Source organism: Phyllobates terribilis, unplaced genomic scaffold (genome assembly GCF_046119375.1).
Source record: "Phyllobates terribilis strain yellow unplaced genomic scaffold, ASM4611937v1 Scaffold_83__1_contigs__length_6671269, whole genome shotgun sequence".
Lineage (NCBI taxonomy): Eukaryota > Metazoa > Chordata > Amphibia > Anura > Dendrobatidae > Phyllobates > Phyllobates terribilis.
Window position 1 is genome coordinate 1981389 of NW_027362843.1, and position 7103 is coordinate 1988491.

Sequence of the window (7103 nt, forward strand, 5' to 3'; positions counted from 1 at the left end):
CACTTCAGTGGAATTCCGAGAACAATGGGAGTGTTCTGAAACATTTTTAAACGTCAGCAGAATTCCGAGAACAATGGAAGAGTTCCAAAGCATTTATAAACATCAGCAGAATTCCGAGAACAATGGGAAAGTTCCAAAGCATTTTTAAATGTCAGCTTAATTCCGAGAACAATGGAAGAGTTCCGAAGCATTTTTAAACTTCAGCGGAATTCCGAGAACAATAGAAGCGTTCGGAAGCATTTTTAAACTTCAGCAGAATTTCGAGAACAATGGAAGAGTTCCAAAGCATTTTTAAACTACAGCAGAATTCTGAGAATTATTGAAGAGTTCCGAACCATTTTTAAATGTCAGCAGAATTCCGAGAACAATGGAAGAGTTCGGAACCATTTTTAAACGCCAGCAGAATTCCGAGAACAATGGAAGAGTTCCAAAGCATTTTTAAACTACAGCAGAATTCTGAGAATTATTGAAGAGTTCCGAACCATTTTTAAACGTCAGCAGAATTCCAAGAACAATGGAAGAGTTCGGTACCATTTTTAAACGCCAGCAAAATTCCGAGAACAATGGAAAAGTTCCGAAGCATTTTTAAACTTCACCAGAATTCCGAGAGCAATGGAAACGTTCCAAAGCATTTTTAAATGTCAGCTTAATTCCGAGAACAATGGGAGAGTTCCGAAGCATTTTTAAACTTCAGCGGAATTCCGAGAACAATGGACGAGTTTGGAAGCATTTTAAAACTTCAGCAGAATTCCGAGAACAATGGAAGAGTTCCAAAGCATTTTTAAACTACAGCAGAATTCTGAGAATTATTGAAGAGTTCTGAACCATTTTTAAATGTCTGCAGAATTCCGAGAACAATGGAAGAGTTCGGAACCATTTTTAAACGCCAGCAGAATTCCGAGAACAATGGAAGAGTTCCGAAGCATTTTTAAACTTCAGCGGAATTCCGAGAACAATGGAAGAGTTCGGAAGCATTTTTAAACGTCAGCAGAATTCCGAGAACAATGGAAGAGTTCCGAAGCATTTTTAAACTTCAGCAGATTTCCGAGAACAATAGAAATGTTCCAAAGCATTTTTAAACTTCAACAGAATTCCGAGAGCAATGGAAAAGTTCAAAAGCATTTTTAAACTTCAGCGGAATACCAAGAGCAATGGAAGAGTTCCGAAGCATTTTTAAACTTCAGTGAAATTCCGAGAACAATGGGATTGTTCTGAAGTATTTTTAAAAGTCAGCAGAATTCCGAGAACAATGGAAGAGTTCCAAAGCATTTATAAACGTCAGCAGAATTCCGAGAACAATGGAAAAGTTCCGAAGCATTTTTAAATGTCAGCGGAATTCCGAGAACAATGGAAGAGTTCCGAACCATTTTTAAACGTCAGCAGAATTCCGAGAACAAGGGAAGAGTTCGGAACCATTTTTAAATGTCTGCAGAATTCCGAGAACAATGGAAGAGTTCGGAACCATTTTTAAACGCCAGCAGAATTCCGAGAACAATGGAAGAGTTCCGAAGCATTTTTAAACTTCAGCGGAATTCCGAGAACAATGGAAGAGTTCGGAAGCATTTTTAAACTTCAGCGGAATACCGAGAAAAATGGAAGAGTTCCGAAGTATTCTTACACTACAGCGGAATTCCGAGAGCAATGGGAGTATTCTGAAGCATTTTTAAACGTCAGCAGAATTCCGAGAACAATTGAATAGTTCCAAAGCATTTTTAAACTTCAGCGCAATACCAAGAACAATGGTAGAGTTCAGAAGCATTTTTAAACTTCAGTGGAATTCCGAGAACAATGGGATTGTTCTGAAGTATTTTTAAAGGTCAGCAGAATTCCGAGAACAATGGAAGAGTTCCAAAGCATTTATAAACATCAGCAGAATTCCGAGAACAATGGAAAAGTTCCGAAGCATTTTTAAATTTCAGCGGAATTCCGAGAACAATGGAAGAGTTCCGAAACATTTTTAAACGTCAGCAGAAATCCGAGAACAATGGAAGAGTTCGGAACCATTTTTAAACGCCAGCAGAATTCCGAGAACAATGGAAGAGTTCTGAAGCATTTTTAAACATCAGCAAAATTCCGAGAACAATGGAAGAGGTCCGAAGCATTTTTAAACTTCAGTGGAATACCGAGAAAAATGGAAGAGTTCCAAAGCATTTTTACACTACAGCGGAATTCCGAGAGCAATGGGAGTATTCTGAAGCATTTTTAAACATCAGCAGAATTCCGAGAACAATGGAAGAGTTCCAAAGCATTAATAAACGTCAGCAGAATTGCGAGAACAAAGGAAAAGTTCCGAAGCATTATTAAATGTCAGCGGAATTTCGAGAACAATGGAAGAGTTCTGAAGCATTTTTAAACTTCAGCGGAATTCTGAGAACAATGGAAGAGTTCCAAAGCATTTTTAAACTTCAGCAGAATTCAGATAGCAATGGAAAAGTTCAAAAGCATTTCTAAACTTCAGCGGAATTCCAAGAACTATGGAAGAGTTCCAAAGCATTTTTAAACTACAGCAGAATTCTGAGAATAATTGAATTGTTCCGAACCATTTTTAAATGTCAGCGGAATTCCAAGAACAATGGAAGAGTTCCGAAGCATTTTTAAACTTCAGCGGAATTCCGAGAACAATGGAAGAGTTCCGAAGCATTTTTAAACTTCAGCGGAATTCCGAGAACAATGGATGCGTTCGGAAGCATTTTTAAACTTCAGCAGAATTTCAGAACAATGGAAGAGTTCCAAAGCATTTTTAAACTACAGCAGAATTCTGAGAATTATTGAAGAGTTCCGAACCATTTTTAAATGTCAGCAGAATTCCGAGAACAATGGAAGAGTTCGGAACCATTTTTAAACGCCAGCAGAATTCCGGGAACAATGGAAGAGTTCCGAAGCATTTTTAAACTTCAGTGGAATTCCGAGAACAATGGGAGTGTTCTAAAGCATTTTTAAACATCAGCAGAATTCTGAGAAAAATGGAAGAGTTCCAAAGCATTTTTAAACATCAGCGGAATTCCGAGAACAATGGAAGAGTTCCGAAGCATTTTTACACTTCATTGGAATTCCGAGAACAATGGGAGTGTTCTGAAACATTTTTAAACGTCAGCAGAATTCCGAGAACAATGGAAGAGTTCCAAAGCATTTATAAACATCAGCAGAATTCCGAGAAAAATGGGAAAGTTCCAAAGCATTTTTAAATGTCAGCTTAATTCCGAGAACAATGGAAGAGTTCCGAAGCATTTTTAAACTTCAGCGGAATTCCGAGAACAATGGAAGCGTTCGGAAGCATTTTTAAACTTCAGCAGAATTTCGAGAACAATGGAAGAGTTCCAAAGCATTTTTAAACTACAGCAGAATTCTGAGAATTATTGAAGAGTTCCGAACCATTTTTAAATGTCAGCAGAATTCCGAGAACAATGGAAGAGTTCGGAACCATTTTTAAACGCCAGCAGAATTCCGAGTACAATGGAAGAGTTCCAAAGCATTTTTAAACTACAGCAGAATTCTGAGAATTATTGAAGAGTTCTGAACCATTTTTAAATGTCTGCAGAATTCCGAGAACAATGGAAGAGTTCGGAACCATTTTTAAACGCCAGCAGAATTCCGAGAACAATGGAAGAGTTCCGAAGCATTTTTAAACTTCAGCGGAATTCCGAGAACAATGGAAGAGTTCGGAAGCATTTTTAAACGTCAGCAGAATTCCGAGAACAATGGAAGAGTTCCGAAGCATTTTTAAACTTCAGCAGATTTCCGAGAACAATAGAAATGTTCCAAAGCATTTTTAAACTTCAACAGAATTCCGAGAGCAATGGAAAAGTTCAAAAGCATTTTTAAACTTCAGCGGAATACCAAGAGCAATGGAAGAGTTCCGAAGCATTTTTAAACTTCAGTGAAATTCCGAGAACAATGGGATTGTTCTGAAGTATTTTTAAAAGTCAGCAGAATTCCGAGAACAATGGAAGAGTTCCAAAGCATTTATAAACGTCAGCAGAATTCCGAGAACAATGGAAAAGTTCCGAAGCATTTTTAAATGTCAGCGGAATTCCGAGAACAATGGAAGAGTTCCGAACCATTTTTAAACGTCAGCAGAATTCCGAGAACAAGGGAAGAGTTCGGAACCATTTTTAAATGTCTGCAGAATTCCGAGAACAATGGAAGAGTTCGGAACCATTTTTAAACGCCAGCAGAATTCCGAGAACAATGGAAGAGTTCCGAAGCATTTTTAAACTTCAGCGGAATTCCGAGAACAATGGAAGAGTTCGGAAGCATTTTTAAACTTCAGCGGAATACCGAGAAAAATGGAAGAGTTCCGAAGTATTCTTACACTACAGCGGAATTCCGAGAGCAATGGGAGTATTCTGAAGCATTTTTAAACGTCAGCAGAATTCCGAGAACAATTGAATAGTTCCAAAGCATTTTTAAACTTCAGCGCAATACCAAGAACAATGGTAGAGTTCAGAAGCATTTTTAAACTTCAGTGGAATTCCGAGAACAATGGGATTGTTCTGAAGTATTTTTAAAGGTCAGCAGAATTCCGAGAACAATGGAAGAGTTCCAAAGCATTTATAAACATCAGCAGAATTCCGAGAACAATGGAAAAGTTCCGAAGCATTTTTAAATTTCAGCGGAATTCCGAGAACAATGGAAGAGTTCCGAAACATTTTTAAACGTCAGCAGAAATCCGAGAACAATGGAAGAGTTCGGAACCATTTTTAAACGCCAGCAGAATTCCGAGAACAATGGAAGAGTTCTGAAGCATTTTTAAACATCAGCAAAATTCCGAGAACAATGGAAGAGGTCCGAAGCATTTTTAAACTTCAGTGGAATACCGAGAAAAATGGAAGAGTTCCGAAGCATTTTTACACTACAGCGGAATTCCGAGAGCAATGGGAGTATTCTGAAGCATTTTTAAACATCAGCAGAATTCCGAGAACAATGGAAGAGTTCCAAAGCATTAATAAACGTCAGCAGAATTGCGAGAACAAAGGAAAAGTTCCGAAGCATTATTAAATGTCAGCGGAATTTCGAGAACAATGGAAGAGTTCTGAAGCATTTTTAAACTTCAGCGGAATTCTGAGAACAATGGAAGAGTTCCAAAGCATTTTTAAACTTCAGCAGAATTCAGATAGCAATGGAAAAGTTCAAAAGCATTTCTAAACTTCAGCGGAATTCCAAGAACTATGGAAGAGTTCCAAAGCATTTTTAAACTACAGCAGAATTCTGAGAATAATTGAATTGTTCCGAACCATTTTTAAATGTCAGCGGAATTCCAAGAACAATGGAAGAGTTCCGAAGCATTTTTAAACTTCAGCGGAATTCCGAGAACAATGGAAGAGTTCCGAAGCATTTTTAAACTTCAGCGGAATTCCGAGAACAATGGATGCGTTCGGAAGCATTTTTAAACTTCAGCAGAATTTCAGAACAATGGAAGAGTTCCAAAGCATTTTTAAACTACAGCAGAATTCTGAGAATTATTGAAGAGTTCAGAACCATTTTTAAATGTCAGCAGAATTCCGAGAACAATGGAAGAGTTCGGAACCATTTTTAAACGCCAGCAGAATTCCGGGAACAATGGAAGAGTTCCGAAGCATTTTTAAACTTCAGTGGAATTCCGAGAACAATGGGAGTGTTCTAAAGCATTTTTAAACGTCAGCAGAATTCTGAGAAAAATGGAAGAGTTCCAAAGCATTTTTAAACATCAGCGGAATTCCGAGAACAATGGAAGAGTTCCGAAGCATTTTTACACTTCATTGGAATTCCGAGAACAATGGGAGTGTTCTGAAACATTTTTAAACGTCAGCAGAATTCCGAGAACAATGGAAGAGTTCCAAAGCATTTATAAACATCAGCAGAATTCCGAGAAAAATGGGAAAGTTCCAAAGCATTTTTAAATGTCAGCTTAATTCCGAGAACAATGGAAGAGTTCCGAAGCATTTTTAAACTTCAGCGGAATTCCGAGAACAATGGAAGCGTTCGGAAGCATTTTTAAACTTCAGCAGAATTTCGAGAACAATGGAAGAGTTCCAAAGCATTTTTAAACTACAGCAGAATTCTGAGAATTATTGAAGAGTTCCGAACCATTTTTAAATGTCAGCAGAATTCCGAGAACAATGGAAGAGTTCGGAACCATTTTTAAACGCCAGCAGAATTCCGAGAACAATGGAAGAGTTCCAAAGCATTTTTAAACTACAGCAGAATTCTGAGAATTATTGAAGAGTTCTGAACCATTTTTAAATGTCTGCAGAATTCCGAGAACAATGGAAGAGTTCGGAACCATTTTTAAACGCCAGCAGAATTCCGAGAACAATGGAAGAGTTCCGAAGCATTTTTAAACTTCAGCGGAATTCCGAGAACAATGGAAGAGTTCCGAAGCATTTTTAAACGTCAGCAGAATTCCGAGAACAATGGAAGAGTTCCGAAGCATTTTTAAACTTCAGCAGATTTCCGAGAACAATAGAAATGTTCCAAAGCATTTTTAAACTTCAACAGAATTCCGAGAGCAATGGAAAAGTTCAAAAGCATTTTTAAACTTCAGCGGAATACCAAGAGCAATGGAAGAGTTCCGAAGCATTTTTAAACTTCAGTGAAATTCCGAGAACAATGGGATTGTTCTGAAGTATTTTTAAAAGTCAGCAGAATTCCGAGAACAATGGAAGAGTTCCAAAGCATTTATAAACGTCAGCAGAATTCCGAGAACAATGGAAAAGTTCCGAAGCATTTTTAAATGTCAGCGGAATTCCGAGAACAATGGAAGAGTTCCGAACCATTTTTAAACGTCAGCAGAATTCCGAGAACAAGGGAAGAGTTCGGAACCATTTTTAAATGTCTGCAGAATTCCGAGAACAATGGAAGAGTTCGGAACCATTTTTAAACGCCAGCAGAATTCCGAGAACAATGGAAGAGTTCCGAAGCATTTTTAAACTTCAGCGGAATTCCGAGAACAATGGAAGAGTTCGGAAGCATTTTTAAACTTCAGCGGAATACCGAGAAAAATGGAAGAGTTCCGAAGTATTCTTACACTACAGCGGAATTCCGAGAGCAATGGGAGTATTCTGAAGCATTTTTAAACGTCAGCAGAATTCCGAGAACAATTGAATAGTTCCAAAGCATTTTTA